Source organism: Camponotus vicinus, unplaced genomic scaffold (assembly GCF_025532165.1).
Source record: "Camponotus vicinus isolate PSW18456_S1 unplaced genomic scaffold, iyCamVici1.0 SCAF_5, whole genome shotgun sequence".
NCBI lineage: Eukaryota > Metazoa > Arthropoda > Insecta > Hymenoptera > Formicidae > Camponotus > Camponotus vicinus.
The window spans coordinates 13,390,609-13,407,316 of record NW_028141977.1 but is presented as its reverse complement, the minus strand read 5'-3'; the positions used below and the strand labels follow the sequence as shown (position 1 = coordinate 13,407,316).

The window sequence follows — 16,708 nt, the reverse complement described above, 5'->3', positions numbered from 1 at the left end:
CATTTATGAGTCGACGAAACTTTCGACATTTCAGTTATATAGATCGACAATATCAATTCATCGGAAACGTTGTTTGACGGAATATATCGCTTGTTACCTTTCACGTTTTACTTATGTTACAATTATAATCTAACAGTGTTAGGAATACAAAAGTACAATCATGTAATCATGTTTATATGTATGTTTTGTTTGTTACAGATCGAGAACAAGTCTTTTATGTTTTCAACGTTTTATGACAGCATGAATGCAAGGAAAGAATTATTTAGACATCTCGAAAGAGAATTCGTTGCCTCTTTTATACTGTAATGAGTTCCGATTGTTTCATTAATTAGCATTAGCCTATATAATTAGCAAAGTGCTTTTATATTGTTGTTTCCGTACGATAAAATTTTCTTTTCCCTTTTTTCAACATTTCCGTTTTGTTCCGTTACCATAGGAAACTCGGTAATATAAAATACTTTTTCTGCTACGTTATAATTATAGAGAAGAGAGAGAGAGAGAGAGAGATTCAAGAAATCAGAATTTATTATTGAAACATTTTTATGAAGAAAGATAAAATTTATACGATAAAATTTTTGCTCATAGAGGTACGTTTGTAGTTTCCGCAAAATATTATATTATATCTTTGAGCGAAGTCAGCGCAACTAAAAAATCAAACATTTTACAACATTTCCGTTTTGTTCCGTTACCATAGGAAACTCGGTAATATAAAATACTTTTTCTGCTACGTTATAATTATAGAGAAGAGAGAGAGAGAGAGAGAGATTCAAGAAATCAGAATTTATTATTGAAACATTTTTATGAAGAAAGATAAAATTTATACGATAAAATTTTTGCTCATAGAGGTACGTTTGTAGTTTCCGCAAAATATTATATTATATCTTTGAGCGAAGTCAGCGCAACTAAAAAATCAAACATTTTACATAATCGAAGCAGTCATTTGTATATTTGTAAAAAGTATGCAGCGAAATGCATTTTACTTTGTAAATATTGCAGTTCTGAAATTTATTTTTTTGAAATTTCTTTTATCAATCATATTTCGAGTAACATCAAAGATGGAATCCAAAATGAGAACAGGAAACCTGAATTAATGTAATCAACATGGGATGAATATTTCATGCATATGGTTCGCTCGCTTATTAAGGAATGCAGATCTCTCCGTGGAACTTCATTTATTGAGTCACATTGGCACATTGGAATTCGAGCGGAACAACTTTTTAATTTAAATCTCGAATTTCGATTAAAGTTTCCTTAATTGCGATTTTCATCCTATTCTTTTCATAGTAGAAAAAAGTTACGCATCTGTAATCAAGAATGGATCCGTACTAATTATTTTTATTAGATCTCAAGCCAAAAATAAGCATTCAATTTTATATATATAATTATATTCTATTAGGATATTCTGTCAATTTTTATACAGATAAGGCATAGAAAATGTATATATAATAAGTGTGTGTATGTATGCGTGAGAAATATTTATTAATATTTTAATACTGTATTTTTATTTCACATTTTGTACTGCTAAGAGTACGGTTTTCTATTTATAAATTTAAACATCGATCATTTTTCATTATGAGATAGCTATGTAATCATGCACACATTTAATAGTTTATTTTAATACAATTTGTGATAATTTGAAAAAATGTTAAATAAAATATTTTTAAATTTGATTGATCGATAGGGGAACCAGGATGTGTTTCCAATATCCGCGCAATTATACATATAGCTGCAACTGCATGTCGATAAACAAGAAAATAGTTGAATATAGAAAGAAATTTGTCAGAAGTTTGGAAAACATCGCTTTCGCTTTCTCGTGGTGACGCTTTTTGCGTTCGTCGACGCGGAAACTAAAGATAAGTTTATATATACATTGTATTGAATGTATAGGTTACATATCATATAATAAATATTGAATTTATAAAGATCAATCTACTATAATAAATAATACAATTATGCATTTAACAAATATTTGCCTTGATGATAAAAAGAATTGCAATTTTTTTATTCCCATAATGTGTTTATCTTATTATATGTTATTTTATTGTACATTGATTCTTATAACGTATTTAAATTATCATTATAATATAATGTTTCTCATTATTGAAAATGATCTTATTTCGAGAATTGATCACCTTTTAATAAAAAAATTCGTTTCTTTATTAGAGATTTATTATTTCTTTTACAAAATTTCGTATTGTTGCATTTTCTTCAAGTTTACAAATTATATGATGAAAGAAATGTATATATAGTAGATTTTTAAGTTTTGTAAAGTATCTTGAGCTAAAATATCCATTAATATTATTCCAAAACTAACATAACAAGTTGTTCAAAGTTATGAAATTAATGGATTTTCAAATATATATTCAAGAATATGTATGTTTTCTTTTCTCTTCAAAAACCTCAAGATTTTATCAAATAAAGTGATTTATAATTATGTAATTTATCTGCATAGAATTAGATAAAAAATGTCGATTAATTAAATACTATTTTTTACAAATTATCTATTGTAAAGTTAATGATATATGATTGTCTGTCTAGTCGATATAAATAATGTATTGATTCGAAAGAATTGCTTTTTATTATTAATCATGAATTCATGAATTCATGTAAATAAAAGTTCTTAATTAAGGATATATACGAGCATGCAAAATATAACATATTTAAATTAAATTGATCGATGGAAATCTATCAAGGTTTTTCGAATGTTTCGCGCATTCTCTCCTCGTTCAAACATTCAACATAGAAGTACGCGCGATCATATGTATATATATATATTCTATCCACGATCATATTTCTTTCCAAGTAAAATCTTGGAATATTTAAAAAGTTGAATACAACAGACACGAATTTAATATTTAACATTTTATAGTGTAAATATTACAATGTGTCAAACTTTAGAATTTGCATAAATTAAATTATCGTATTCATTCTCTGAAAATACAAACAAACTTTGACAAACAAAGATGATTCAAAAGTTAATTCGACAAATATATTTATATACACATATATAATGATTTATTAAAAGAATATTATATATTTATTATAGATTATAATAAAAGGCAATATCTCTATATATTTTTAAAATCTTTCTAATATTTTTAATTTGTGATATTACTGAATATGCTTTGCAGTATTACATTTACCATATGATAGTAGAAAATCCAGCACATATATAGCAAATGGTACTTCGATTCATATAGAATACGCCGCAATCAGTATGGATGGATGGATTTCTATCTGATAAAGTGAATGTAAGTCATCATTAAATAAGCAATCCAATTCAATTATAATTATAATCGTAGTTTAAGTATTTCTTAAGCAATCATATTGTTTTTTCATGCGACTAACGATATATTATTTTATTATCATTTATATTGTAGGTTTCCGGTCTCATTGTTCAGAACATCACAATCAAACATTTGCAGAAGTGACTAATATATCAAATCTAAAATTATTTCAAATGGCAGAATTTGATGGTATTTTGGGCCTGGGTTATTCCAACATATCTGTCAATGGAGTAACATCTCTCTTCCACAACATGGTTAAACAAGGACTAGTGTCTTCACCCATTTTCAGTTATTATCTAAATAGGTGTACATCTTCTCTACTTATGAACAATGTAACTTCAAACAAAAGTTTTTAATAAATATATACATATAATTATATTTGTATGTATATTTATATTTATTTTAATATTAACACATAAATTAAATTTATTATTTATATAGTATTATAATTTTTTAAATTAATATTTTTATTTGAATCTTAAATTTAATCTTAATTAAATTTAAGATTCATATAAAAATAAATTTAATCTTAATTTCACATATATATTGCGATAAAAAAATATGCTATTTGTGCAGATACTCTTTAGACAAGTTAAACGCTGGCAAATTGATATTGGGTGGTTTCGATCCTGCTTATTATACATTTTACATATATTCCTGTTGCTCGCAAAAGATATTGGCAATTTACTATGGATAAGTACGTTATTTTTTAAACTATGTTAATCATGTTCCAACAAATTAACGTTGTTATTATTACTTTGTAGGATTCCAATAAATAATATTTATCTATGCACAAAAAGTTGCCAAGTTATCATTGATACGGTTCGGCGACCAACTCTGAAACCATATCAACAATAACTTAACAACTCTTCGTGCATAGACAGATATTATTTATATTTGAATCCTACAAAGTAATAATATTACTGAGGAACCAGTATCAAATATTACTTTAACTATTGGACCAACATCAGATATCACATTTATTAATAAACTTATTAGAACTATTAAGGTTGATGGAAAGAAAAGAGTAAGTAAACGATTATGTCTTTCACAAAGCACGTAGCTTTTGATAAAAAAATTATAAAAAGTTGATAATAGCGATAAAAATAAATATTAGGTACGTTCAAATGAAACATAAACTTCTATGGAACAACGATATTAATCCACGTTTCGCGGTTGAACGAACTTAATATATTTATTAAATATTTATTAAATATTATTAATTATATTAATTGATATTATCTTTTGTTTAAAGGTTTGAACTGCAGTCGCATTTATGATTTACCTTCAATCTGTTTTATTTTGGATGGTAAGATATTCCATCTTATCGGTAAAGATTACATCATTCAGATAAGTGCTATAGATAAATTATTAAAATTATTTAAGTATATATAAGAGAAGTTTACATTGTATATTTAATTCTTCATTGTATATTAAATTCTCAAAGAACGGAACTATTACATGTATAAGCGGCTTTTGCACCGCGACTCGTATACAATCGATTGGATTTTAGGCGATGCATTTATTAGCCGTTATTACACTTGAATTTGATATGGAGAATGACCGAGTGGGATTTGCTTTAGCGAAATAAATATTAATTACTCTCTCTTTAGCACTTTTTTAAAATATACATCTTACATAATAAAAATGTACATAATGTGCAATTATGTACATTTTGTATAGTCCTGGATTAAAAATTGGTATTAAATATTATTTTTATATAACTAACATAACTTTCGTAATAATTGTTCATAACAAAATTAACGAGATACTTAAACGTATTCGAAGACTATATTTATTTTTTTTAAATCTACAAAAACATTCATTAAACAAAGAGTGATATATAACATATATTTTCACTAATGTAATTATAGCTTAATGATTCGATATAGTTTCACGACTTCTTTAAATTTTAAAACAATTAAATTTATATCGAATATAGTATCATCCTCCTGGAATATAATCGTAATATTATTAAACTAAATAATATTTCTACTATCATATCACTTATATTAAAAATGAATTATAATTAAGTATTATTATATAGTATAATATAATATAATTAAATAGTATAATTAATAGGATACGTATATAAAACAATAGTATAAGTATAAATATTATTACATTAGTATATTTCACATTTCATATAATATAAATATATAAATGTATAAAAATTATGAAAGTTTTGTATATAAACATAAGAAAGAGAGACAATATATATATATATATGTGTGTAGACAAAAATGATCAAAAGAGAAAGTGAATGTACAAATTTTATTGAGTAAATAAAATGAACTGAGAAAAGAAAATGTACAATAATTAAAATTTTAATTTTTCAAAAGGACGACGCTCGATTGTGTCCCAAATCAAAAAAATTCATCAAAATAAGTAAAAAATCTTTTCTTGTCCATTTTATTGTATACTTTATCATCAATTTTTTAAATTATCTATTTAGTTTTCGATAAGAAAAAAAAATTCAATCTTTTCTAATTGCCAATCAACAAAATTCGTATGTTAATCGTATTAATATGAATTTTTGCATAATTTGTACATAATTGTGCCTTAATTTTCAACAGCGCAATACTTTATTGTGAAAGCAGCTAATGAGCTTATTCCTAATTGGAATGCTAATTTTTGCGAGCAAAGTATCATTTGCTAAGTTCATTGTTGCATGGCTGTCTAGTCGACATAATCAGTCTATTCTTTCGAAACGCTGATTGCTTCCTCATTAACCCTTTAATAGTGGAATTTTGTTTTGAAAATGTGTATCTGCTTGCGTAATTAAAATCACGTGATGACTATACTAGTATACTCATAAGTATACTCATCAAACGCAAAGTAAATACTACTGTAAATTTCAATTAATTATTACTAAATGACAAATACTATGAGTTAGATTATTTTAAAAAATTCAATCAATAATTTTATTGCTTAAAAATTCATTAATATAATAAATGTTATTAACACAATTTTAAAAATTTATATTTAAATAAAAGGAATTCACATGGGAAACAAAAAATAAAAAGAGAAATAAGAAATTTATCTTTAGAGTATGATATTGATATTTTAAAACAGAATGCAACACATAATGGTACTTTACATGTAGAGCATCAATATTTTGTCCAAATTCCATATTTAAAACAATTGGGACAATTGTATAATGTTAATTTATTTGCGTCGAATATAATAATATTTTCATAAAAATGCAAAAAGTTATTGCCCATTTGATTTCTTTATTCTAATAAAAGAAATACGTTTTTCATTTTTTACAAAAATTTCAATTTTTATAACAAAAGGTATTTTATTTTTTCACATGACGAGTATATTATGCCAAAAGTAATCATTTCCTCATGACGAGTATACTCGTCAAACACTATTAAAGGGTTAATTACACGCAACTATAATCATTCTATTCAAATCAGCCTATTTCACGGTGGGTGCAATATTTCTTTTTTCAATTTACTCTATTATTTTTAATTAAATATTTACCATAAAAAGCCGTGGATGCGAGTTACATGGATTCATAAAAGCTGGCTTTTAGCCGGTGCTGTCGCTTTAGCGCCTCGATGTGTCTGTGATGCGGCCGGTATTACGCCTATTAAAACGACATTGCACTCGAATGGTGGTCGGAAAGTGTAAAATTAAACGGGGTCCTTCGATAACGCGTATTGATGTCAGCCAGATGCAACCGAGCAAATTTAACGACGCGCGAACGCGTCGGGCAAGCATTATGAATGTTTATTCGATTTCAGTCATTAGGCTTGGTAAACATATCTCAAATATTTCTCGCAAAAAAAATTTCAGAAAAGAAACGAGAATGCAAGAAAAAATGCAGCAGACGCGAGAAATAACGTAGATCGACGAGTAATATCTGTAATGAGAGAGAGAGAGAGAGAACACACAGTGAGAAAAATTAATTACCTCTTTACTTGAATATAGCCGATACTAAAAGGAAGAATTAGATCAAGCGAATGAGCAAGATACCTCGTCGTTGATACTTAGGTACACAGTTCTCGAAGCAATCAAGTAGATAGGCTACTTTAAGTAGGATATAAATTTCTTGTTACAATTAGTCGTAAACGGAGGCTGTTACATGTGAAGAATATGCGCTAAACGTATAACGTGAGGGGACTCATTTTTAAGTGAGAAACGTAAAATGTAAAAGAGAGAAAAATTAACGAAAGCAGACATGTATATATAATTATACAATTTTAGTTAGCCTTAATTAATGCAACTATATACTTGTCATATGTATACACACACACACACACACACACACACACACACACATATATATATATGTGTGTATGTAAGTGATTAATATGGTGTACTTAATTACTTATCAATATAATACTTTACTTTTTTTACTTTCAATATAATACTTGTTTTAATACGCAGCATGGAAAACTCTGATAAACAATCAATATTAACATGCAAATAATTAAAATAATATATAATATTTATGTTAATATCGGTTATTTATCAGCGTACCACGAAGGTTTTCATGTAGCGTAAACAAGTATATATTGATAAATAATTAATTAACAATTTAATATACGATCACTTACATTAGTCTTGTTGTATTGCAGAAATCGTGAGAATTCGCACAAAAAATATAATTGGTGAATATTAATTAAACATTCAAATTCTCTTTATTGTACGCCGAGTAATATTATTTTTGCACTTTAAATGAAAATGTTTAATGTAAAAAAATTTGTATTTGCATGCATTTGGCGAATATTTGCGCGCGCTACAATTTTCGCGAAATTGTGCAAGAAAATTTATTTATTTCAAACAACGGATATACGATAATGCTTCGCGCTCACGCAAATTTATTCGAGAAACGTCGCTCAATGAGTTGTCTACAGTGCAAACAATCAAGCCGTCGACGTCGCATCTGTCAAGATAAGATCTGGATGTAAACGAATAAAGCAGAATTAATGATTCTTCCTTACATACAATCGAATAAATTTGCGCTCTGCATAGCTAAAAGAAACAAATGGCAGATACTTAAGGCACAATGTGACAGATACTTTATTATTGAATAATATAACATGCGATCGTATATATTTTCCTAGAGAATTTTGTGATTTAGTCCAATCAATCGTTTTTTTCTTTTATAAAAAAACGATACAGACTTGACAAACGTTTTCTTTTTTCGATTACATTCTATTTCAGCGTCGTAGCTAGTGCGGATATATGTTCTGTTTAGGATACTTGATAAAGTAGCAGAGAACACACGCCTTTACCCTGTCATCACGTCTATGTTTATGCTACCGAGAAGATTGGATTGTACGAAGGTTGGGATCCTGCACATGTCAAAGCTGTTAGGAAGCTATAAAGTAACCAAAATAAACTGCGTATTTCTGTTTAATTACGGATGAAACCTTACGAGCAGTATCGAAAAATCAAACCGATTTAATAAACATTTATTTTCTCGCTGCTTCTTACATTTTTAATACATTTACGTATATCACATTCTAATACATATGTTTCTTAAAGTGTTTACAAATTTTTACATTTACTTAGTGTTTGTCTGTAAATTTTAATATTTTTTATAATAATTGTTATAATTATTTTAAAATTATGAGAGATATATAAAAATATATTAGTGATATATTATTTCTCATTTTGCTCTTCTAAAAAATTAATAAGCTGATATTTTTATTCAATAAGGACAATTTCGTTACATTAACTTTATTTTAATTGTACAATTTTGAGTTTTTTAAGCAATTATTTTTTTACCATATATAAAAAAATTATAATATTTTTAAAAACGTTAAAAAATAACTAGAAATTCATAATAATTCGTCTTTCTCATATTTTTCTCTTCAACAAAATTTCGCAAGATATAAAATTGTAGAGATTTATCATTCTATATGAAATTCTTAATAAAGCAAGAATTTTTTACATCTTATTCGTCTGATTAGATTATTTGAAGTAAATTGTTGTTGTCAGGTAATTATGCCAAAATGTGAATTCTTTGTACAAATAAAGAGAGAGTCTACTTTGAGCTTATTAAATTCCAACCGTACCGTTGCATCACTTATTCGCTATTATTTTTCAACCTTTTATATTTTCTGCGCTTTATTATCCTTCCTTTTAAACATTCACTTTAGACTCTTTATTTTAGCTGTCCATTTTCTTGAAATGCAGTTGTATGTCGCCTCTTTGTACTGCGAATTTGCCGCGAAGAATAGCATCCGAGAAACGATTTAATTAATTCTGGCTGCCTCAGTTTTAAGGGATAAAATGAATTGGGACGAACTACGAGTAGACAACGAAAAAAATATAAAGAGAGGTAATAAAAAGAAATCTTTCTATAAATTTTACAGCGCGATTATTTAGCTTTCTAAATTAGTTATCCGAAAAAACTGAATACATTAAAACAATTTAAAAGGAAAATATAACAAAAGTAAGAATTTTGAATCAGAAAATTGTAAAATATTTAATTATAAAAATTATATAAGATTTTAATTAACATATATATTTATAAAATATTATTTTTTAATTGATGGATTTAATCATGGATTTTTGTTGAATTTTCTGCTAAGAAATTACTTCAAATCTCGTTTTCTTCAAATAAATAGAATTGTTTCTTCTCACTTAGGTTTGAACGATGTGTACCACATAAATACATACATAAATATATTCATATATATATATATATATATATATATATATATCCTTTACACACGTACACATCGTAACACGTGACATATCAATGGGTGGGACATCGTGACGGGATTCACGGGAAAGTCGTAGCAAGCTAATGATTAATGGAACGATGGAAATTCGATTTCAGACATGTCTAAAGGTAGATTTACGCCTATGTTTGCAATGTTATTACGCAAGCTTTATCCATGTTGATTCATCTTTCCTCAAGATTTTAAGAAAATAAAAAGCTTAGCGAGATTCTCTCGTTTTGATGAAATCTTGTTTCAAAACTGTTTTATAAAGTTTTTGTTAAATATATTACAGATATGTCTTGTCATTTATTTTGTATGCATTTTGTAGAAGCAATTTCAGAAAAAATATATACTTCTTTCTCTCTCTCTTTCTCTCTCTCTCTCTCTCTATCTCTCTTTCTTTCTCTCTCTTTCTTTATATAAATAATACACTCTACAAAATAATGAATTCACGAAAGATATCGTTTCTGATTGCATAAGTTTAATTAAATGACTATCATTTGTCGTTAATACATTAATTAAAGCCTGATCGTACTTTATATAATATTTGTAAGAAAAGTATTGATGCGCAGAAGCACAAGCAACAATGTGAACTTTGATTATTTATGGTGAATAAATAGAGAACGCCCAATATAGTTACCGTTTGATACGTATCATATCTCAAGCTTATAATTAATGAAGGATTCAAATTACGTTTAATGTCCGACGTATGATCGACATCCAATAATCAAAAATTTGTTTCATAGAGATAGAAGCATCGCTAGCTATTATTCTAAAATAAATTTTCCTATCTTAATATCGATTCAAGTGTTAATAATATAAATGATTCAAATCTAAACTAGTATAAAATGTAATTATCTGTTCATGTGATATTCTTACGAATTGAATTAAAGAATCATTGCGTAATAAAGACAAGACAGCAGAGTACGCCGCTTGATTCCAACTCCGCGACCCATGAGAGAATTTCTTCTTCGAGAGCAAAGTTTTTAAAATACCTTTGCGAATTTCTTGGGGTGAGCCATAAATAGGATGGGCAACTATCTTGTTAGACTTCCTGGTGAGAATTAATACTGGAAGTTTTAAGAAAGGAATACGAAGAAATTCACAAATGTTAGTCGAAAGAATTTTGAAAACTTTTGGTGTAAAAAGTGTTTATATTAAAAACATGTGGAACAAAGATTCTTATACAAAAGTATGGCTAATATGAATATATATATATATATATAAAGGATACTTCTATTATTAAATTTCTCAAATATGATTGAACTAGAAATATTCAGATTTATTTTTGTAAAGAAATTGTTTAGGACCTAAATCCCCTCTTTTATTTTTTCTATCTTTTATGATACAAAAGTATCACGCTTTTATTCATTTCTCTCTTACATTTTTCTCGTAAATTTTTTTATCACTTCTTTATAATATTACTCTACATTTAAACTTTTTAGACGGACTGTTATAAGAACATTCACATGCAAACGTATATAATACGTACAAATTTTGAAGCGTCCTGCATTTATGTTTATGGCATCATAATGCCAGTATCTAACCGGCCGCGAGGTAGATTTTCAGAAGAGATAATTTTCTATAGGGAAACTTAGTCGCGAATATCTCGCAGTTTTCGAAATTACCCTTGGGATGCAAACATTTGAATCTCCCTTTGAGTCTCAGTTATAACGCGACTTTCCATTGTCATAATACGATTTTCTTTTTGATAAGATAAAAATCGCGGGAGAAAACGACATCGGTATGATTGAATAGTCGCGATGTGTTAATGTTTGCTTATTTAAAGTGAATCAATGTTATTATTGAAACAAGGAATGAATAAAAAATGATACACTCTTTTTCTGCAAAATGATATAATCGCGAAGGGTATCGCTTCTAATTGCGTAAGTTCAATTAGATAATAATCATTCGTTAAAATGTTAATTAAAGTACAATTTCATTTTACATAATTTTTGCAAGAGAAAAATATTGATGCAGAGGCAAGTTCAACGATATAAACTTTGATATTAACACTTTATATTAACATTTTTTCGAAATGTATTACGAATTTCAATGATTTTCATCGAATGTATTGAAGGTAAATTGCAATTGGGAAAGTGCATACTCCAGATGACGTTGTTTTATATATATTAAAAAGCTCTACTTCGTATATTAAGTGTATATACGATTGTGTGTTTGGAAGCTTTTAAAGCGTCAGACCGTAACAAGAAAACCGTCGAGCTAAGGTACACGGAGAGAATACTGTATTCTACTCTAGACAATTTGTCGCAAGACGAGTTACGATAAGCACATCGTATCGACAAGAAGCGAGTCGTCGTTTCATAGAATCGCTCATGATAATACTACTAGAACTTTGATAGTGGAGTGGTCGTTTCCGCTCGAGTTTCAGCGAACAAACCCCTTCCGTCCAGAAGTAGAATTTAGTGCAGCAACGTTTACGCTTCTATAGCTCTTCGGACGGTAGTACAGCGTTTTACGATTATTGCTGGATTATACGTAAATGCGTTTTGCATACAACCGTGCACACCGTACATAATTTATAACTCACAAATTCTTTGTTTTTATGCAGCTTCACCGCTTTCAACGGTGCGAGGTGTGGAGACTTTGTTCTTTTTTATTGGATTCATATGTAATGCACATTATGTGTCAAATACATAAGCAATTAAGATATAATTAAGAATAATATATATGAATCTATCTAGATTCATTTACATACATAAGCTATTCTTCCCTAGAAATAATTATTAGATAATAATCAAAACAAGAAAGAAAATTATTGAAAATAAATTTGAAATATATTCCGCTCACTTTTTCCAAAGTATCTGTTTTTTGGATAATGATAGATTTTTATTTCCGTTTTCATTATTTTTCTAAATAACAAGTGAAATAAATCGAGTTTTATCAGGAATATTACAGGGAGCTATAACTTGGAAACATATATTTATTGTCTCTTATTATAATTTATTTTTTAAAAATAATATCCAATACGAATAAATTAATACAAGATTTTACTATTTACATGTTCAAGTTCTATCCCACAATGACATTCCACGGTACGATTTCCTAAGGGATTACTTTGATCGGGGAAAAAGAGTCGGGATGTGTAGAGGAGTCGATTTATCTTTGACAGTTTGACAGGCAATCGTATCGAAGAAGCGTCACCCACAATTTTGTCACCTATCCTACTGGCGGCTGAAATACGATCAATTTAAAATTCCTTATCAACGCCGCGGATTGGAAAGCTGCGGCCAACTCCACATTGGATTTATGTGCGACAACTTTAAGAGCCTCGTAAACGCGAACGGAATCTCGATCAAGGAACGATTTGCTGCGGTTTTGCGACAGATGGTCGCTCGGATAGAACCCGTCTGATAATATCAGATTTCTCGCGCGTAATAGGAAACGAGTTGCTGGTCTCGTATGAGCAATTCGTGACTTCGTATATAAAAGAAAAAAGACGAGGGGCGATATAAAAAGTGAAGAGAAACGAGAAAAAGTTTTTTTTTTCTTCAACTCGTTTCGGAAGGAAGAAACGAGATGCAATTCGCCAGGAATTAAAAGAACTCATGTTTAAAGAATGTTGTTTACAGTAAACATACGCTTTGCAATGTTAAACGACATTTACGATTTAATGTTTATTAATATGTTTTTATCAGATCAAACACATGTAAATCGTTTTGTTCAAAATACTTATGAATATAACAACATAGCGTTTCTTATTTTACATGGTGTGAATATATATAGAATCTGTATAACTAAATATAAATATTTATATAGTCGCTCAAAATGAAATATTCTTTCACTCTCTCACTCTCTCTCGCTCTCTCTCTCTCTCTCTTTCTCTTTCGAGTAAAACATTCAAAATATTCAAATATTGAATAAAATGCTACGTTATTGATTACTTAGATTCTGTATTCTCTCTCTTTTTCAACACACACACACACACACACACACACACACATATAATGACCTAAATTCTATATTCCTTTCCGACACAAAAATACAAACAGAAAATGAAATTAATTAATATAAAAATTTCTGAGTAAATTTCATTTCTTTTATTTTTTCCAAAATTATGTGGATTATTAATTATTTATTGCAAATGTAAACAAATTAACAGATATAGTATTGTTTCAAAAAATTAATCTCGGTTCAAACACAATATACTTATTTAATCATTCGAAAATATTGTTATAAAATATTGCATTCATTCTTTCTTCTTTAATTTTTTTCATATACTCTTTCGAATATTAAGTATGTTCGAGAGATCTGTTTAGAAGATAAAATATTATAATATTTTATCATTCTAATCATAGCAGATCTCTCGTAGAATTATTATGTGTTTTTTTATTAACTATTTAAAAGATGTAAAAAATGTTATTTAAGGAAGCTATCTCGCTAAGAGCGGTGTAAAATGCTGACGGTGGCATAAGAAGATAATGATAGATCATATGCGGAAATTTGGACATCCTCGTTCTGCGTTAAAGTGACAGTTCCATAGTTGTTAAAAGATAGCGGGGCAGATATGACGAAAAAAATATGGGACATTTTGGGTGTTCCCAAGACAACACGAGGGTGCCACGACCGTAAAATTGCTAATCCAAGGGTAAGCGTAGAGGATAGCTGAGTATGCAGCTGTCAAAAAGTAGCATTTCCATCTAAAAGCGTCGGATGTTACTGATATAATCGATGATACTGTTCCAAACATACGCGAGAACAATAATAAATGAAACTTTGGTCCATTCTCGCAATTCTACATTTGTTTGCTCTTGTTAGTCCGAACGCGTATATTACGCTCTTTGTTACAGTCTATCGATACATGCATGCGTCAGAAATACGATGAATACGTGCCCGAGCCATTCTTCAAAGCTAATTGATTTACAAATGTGCAGTGATTCGTATATACTATGTTCATGTATCTAAAAAAATGTCCGAATAAAGAATTTATATGATAGTGTAACACAGATATATATATATATATATATAATATAATGAAGAAAATAAGAAGTTGCAAGCTAGACAAATAGAATGCACTGACGACAATAAGGACAACAAGAAAGCAGGAAAAAGTAAGAACGATATAGATGCAAAAAATAATTGAAAGCAGCCGGCCTATTAAACACACTGCAATTCTTAAAACTATAGAAAGAGCACATAAATGTAGAAGGTCGGTCAACAAGCAGTATATGGGATTAGTAGAAGCGGTGTTGCGCTTCCAAACCGAGACATCCAAGCGCTTTCGTCAGGTGAGAAGTTCTCACTGAGAACTGCAGTGTGCTTAATAGACTATTCGTTGCCCGACCTTTTACATTTGTAAATTCTTCGTCTATAATTTTAAGAACTGCAATGTGCTTAATAGGCAGCTGCCTTCGATTATTTTTCGCATCTAAAAGCAGCAAGGTCAACACGATTAGTCGTTTTACGCGTCTATATCGACGCAAAGACGTTTAAAACTGACAATACCAATCTCGCCAGTATTCCTAACCAAGACGAGGACTCGTCCCGTCACTGTGTTGAGTCAGGAAGAAATATTGAAAATCGAAGAAATGAAAAAAACTCACTTTTCAGCCCAACGAATAATTGCTAGAAAACAATATTCGTGGACTAGAAAAATATGTGAGGTACAAGTGGTTGGAATCGAACCCGAGTCTTTCGCTTTCCGGGCAATTGCTCTAGACCACTGAGCTATCCAACATCACACTTAATGTCGCTTTTTAATACAGTGATATGCGACTCCAGAGCGATGTTGGCTTTTCGCTCGATGGATGCAATGCCGATTGCCACGGAGGACCTCTGAAAGATCGCTCGCTGACCAAATAAGTGCCGGTGGAGATATTCACGTGCACTGCTGGCGTCCGACTGACCTCCCGTAAGAAACGGCACCAACGAGCACAATGTCATAGAGTGACCACATCCCTCTAGTAAATAACAATATCCCCACTGTGCCAATAACAGTGGCAGATGAACCCTAAATAGGACGTGGCAAGCCTTCAGGAAAAGAATAAATAAATATATATATATATATATATATATATATATATGTATATATGTATATATGTATATATGTATGTATATAATGCTCTCCGATTAAATTTTTATTTTTTAAATATATATGTCTCTAAAAGTTGTAAATTATTTTATATATATACATAATTACTTCGGTATAGTTTGAGTAATTTATGACATTTTGTTTATCTTTTGATAACTCAATAAATATTTATGATTGAATAACAATATATTATTGAATTAGATGAAATGTTACATATAATGTTATAACAATATCAATTATACTAGAATATATTAAACTCGCAAAATCGCATAATATTATAATTAATATTTTTATGAATACAAAATTCTATACAGTAAATTTTAGAGAGAGAGAGAGAAAGAGAGAGAGAGAATTTTGGCAATATATTATAATTAAATATATACGATACATAACCCTTAAAATACCGAATAGAACCCTCTCTTATACTTTATACTATAATAGAATATTATCTTCAACACGTGTATTTATAAATGTTTAACGTTCAATGTATAAGATATAACGCATATTTGTTTCTATAAATTTTTAAATATAAATGTCATTGTACTATCACAAGCATTAAATATGAAACTTATTCTACAACGTAATATAATGAAATTTATTGTAATAAATTATATATTATTCTTCTGCTATACAATATTAACTATTTAGTTTGACATGTACACTTAATATGGAAATTTAAT

General features: G+C 28.7%; 1 protein-coding gene and 1 long non-coding RNA gene across 2 annotated transcripts in view; one reads left to right on the top strand and one right to left on the bottom strand.

Annotated features, from left to right (window-relative positions):
- Positions 1-4,896, top strand: part of LOC145972099 (uncharacterized) — a 62,718-nt gene extending 57,822 nt beyond the window's left edge. The window contains exons 2-5 of the long non-coding RNA XR_014439056.1: positions 199-3,251; positions 3,381-3,619; positions 3,864-3,984; positions 4,543-4,896. This is a non-coding gene — a long non-coding RNA (uncharacterized LOC145972099). The remainder of the gene's footprint in view (positions 1-198; positions 3,252-3,380; positions 3,620-3,863; positions 3,985-4,542) is intronic.
- LOC145972088 (somatostatin receptor type 2) overlaps positions 1-16,708 on the bottom strand; it is a 59,172-nt gene that overhangs the window by 3,449 nt on the left and 39,015 nt on the right. The gene's annotated exons all lie outside the window — the stretch shown is intronic.